We start from the raw sequence: 3306 nt of genomic DNA, 5'->3' as shown, positions 1-3306 counted from the left end.
AAATCAAATTAACATTTCTTGTATCAAATAAATATATCTTTATATTTAATAAATATATAGTTGGCAGTATTCAATTAAATATTTATTAAAATTGACTACATTTTCCTTCAATGTATGTGCGGACATTTACACAAAACTTTATTTGTTTGTATTATTATTATTATTGTATTATTGTATTATTGTATTGTATTATTATAAAATTATTTTATAAAAATTCTTTTCATTACGGCTTTAGGCTTTCATGCTAACTCCTGATTTAACAAATTTGATTTTTATTTAAGATTTTATTACATAATTATTAATAAAACAATTTTAATTAATTACCGAGATTTAAATAATATTTTTTTATGTTCTCGTGATGTGATTTCAATCGTACGATATAGAAAAGTTCGAAAGATCTAAATTAAATATTCTGAAAAAAGGATTTAATCATCGTCGCGGATTTTAATTTATTGTCCGACGAACGAATGCGAGTCTATTGCCATATGTTAGCTTATTATTACGAGTTGCTCACATAGGGTTTAATCCCATCCCTATCCCCACAGTTACAGCTCCACAATCCGTGACGCGTGTTAGCATATTATCGCCGCTCACATTTAGTGAGATCGTGTTAATTGAGAGAACAAAAAGTCTATCGTCAAATCGTTACATCCACACTATAGGGTCGAATTAATATAGGTAACGACCATCATCGCTCGTCATTCACTGAGATTCTTGTATCGAACGTCAGCTTTGTTCGATGCAATTTAATTTCATTCTTTCTAGAAGTCAAGTAGATACATCTGGCTGCCAGCAATAACGATCCTCTCCACCCGCGCGAAGATGCTTCTCCGGACGAGATACTCGACGATCAGACGATCGGTTTTTCTGCAACGGAATATTATCGGCAGAAAAAAATCAGATCGGAATCTCGGGATAGAGAATGAAGAACCGATTGTACGCTCGGATATCTCAAAGAAAGTCAAATTACATATAACATGAAATTACAATAACAAATTGTCATATTATGTAATTGTACAAGGAATACATAAAAGTCATTAAAAAGTCAAAATGATTTTATTTTGATTTTTAACAATAGTTAAACAGTTATAAATTTTGTAACCAAAAAAATCATCACTTTGACTTTCCTTTGACTTGGATGATTATAAATTGGAGCTAACACTAGCAATCATTGACCAGGCATTTGCCATCATGTAACGTGCATATTTGCTTAATAATTAATTACAATAATATAATATTATTACCTAATTAAATTGGAACTAATGATACAAATAATCATATTACAAGATAAAATACATGCTAGGTTATTGCTCGTTGATCAATTTTCAAAGTTTTCTCGTCACCAAATTTCTAAAATAGTTTTCTTCAGGACTCCTAAAATTTCACAACTCTCGGAAACAATGTTATTTCATTCGATGCGGTGAGGAAGAGATTTATGCGTGAAATAGCAAGTTTCCTGAAGTCCTTTGCGCTCTCCCACGCTCCTAATTATAATATAATTTCCGCGCTAATGGCGTACCTGCTCATAGCCGCCATCATAACCCGCCGGGGTTTTGCAAAGCGAAAGAGGAGGAGGAAGAGAACGAAGGTTGGAGAAGGATGAATCGGGGTATGTATTCTCCGTGCGTAATACGGCGCCGAGTTCATAACCGAGTTAACGAAATCGGCTGCTCCGTTTATTCCGCAGGCGGGGAAATAACGACGGGGTGAACAAGGAGTGTAGGGGAAAGACGGGAGGTTCTAGGTGTTTTGATTAAATTAAGGGATGATCGCACGAAATTAGAGACATTAAATTTCATTTCCTGGTTCGTCCCGGATTTGCCACGAAGAGTTTGAAAATTTTCGAACGTGTACATGAAAAGAGAAACAGAAACTTGTGAAATAGAAGTCAGTACGACAAGTTTCAAAGCACAAGCGTTATTGTGTTACGCTCTGTCACTAATTTAAATGCTCGGCATTCCATGTAAACTTGTAAAAAAGGAATTGCCTGAGACTATAATTAAAGAAAAATTGTTGATTGTTAAGAAAAATAATTTTAAAAAATTTGATTAAGATATTACAATATTACATTTAATTAAAACATATAATATTTGTGATCACATTTCTTATTTCCAAGTCTGATTCTTTAAGACCGTGCTAAGTGATCTTTAATGGCAATATTTGTGCTTTGATCGCGTCGTAAGTAAAAGATCGTGTAAGTAGAACCACGAAAGAAAGGAAAAGAGTCTCATCCGCATCTGCTCGTCACGATAAGCGATGCGGGAAAAACTTTTTCTTTACGGAAGTGTTCAACGAAGCGACACAACGCGACATGACTGTCGTTCCTTTTTTATGCTGGTGAGAACTTAAAAAAATTAAAGGAGCAGGAAGCAGGAAGAGCTGGGCTCGACTGCTGCCGGTCCTTGAAGTGCTTTTCGAAGTGATGTGCTCGATCGGTGAGAGAATCCTAGACAAGCTTCTTGAGTGGTATGCCTAATTTCGTTCTAATTCCGGCACTTGTCACTCGTTTTAATTGCCGCTTAAGCACGAAAGTCAAAGTGTCGGCTCTTTCTTTTCGCGTGAGGAAAATCCGACGGAAAAGACGAAGGATACTGCTCGGAGATCACTAGCATCGTTAAATGATTAAATTTTAAAATCATGCGATAATTAAAAATTGACGAATTACCCTATTATTCTTGAAACAAATCATAATTACAGTATATGATACAGTACACATATGATTATTTTTCTAAGCTGTATAATATATAATTAGGTATAAGTACATTATATATTTTATGCGAATATTAGATGGAGAATGTAAGATCAGATTTTAATCGATACGATAAAAAAGAATAAGACAAAATTGTAAAATGGTAGCAACGATAGATATAGACGGTTACTTAGAGAGTTCGTGAGAGTGAATATTTCAATCCGTTATACTCTTCCGTGCATATATATATCTCCGAGGAGAAACGGGGTAAGAGATCGTTAAGGTGTTAAGGGAAGATCGAGGAGCTCTGGCGGCGAAATTACATTTTTTAATTATGGCCGGAGTAAGTTCATAATTGGTGCTCACTACGCGGGGGATGAAACTTATTAGTCGGCAGGGCTTTACCGCTTCAGGGAATGTAACATGGCCACCTTGTGGAAGGATATCGCCGAGGTCGTTTGCCAGGGACGCAGCTTTTGTTACTCATTTCGATTACGAATTTTCTGTGTTTTATTGTTTACAAAAATTTGATATAAAATCCATATTGCCCATCTTATATTTATTTTTAAACATTTTTTAATATATTCTATATTAAATCATCTTTAAAATAATTTATT

This window comes from Atta colombica, unplaced genomic scaffold, assembly GCF_001594045.1.
Source record: "Atta colombica isolate Treedump-2 unplaced genomic scaffold, Acol1.0 scaffold146, whole genome shotgun sequence".
In the NCBI taxonomy this organism is placed as follows: Eukaryota; Metazoa; Arthropoda; class Insecta; order Hymenoptera; family Formicidae; genus Atta; species Atta colombica.
This window is presented reverse-complemented; position numbering follows the sequence as displayed.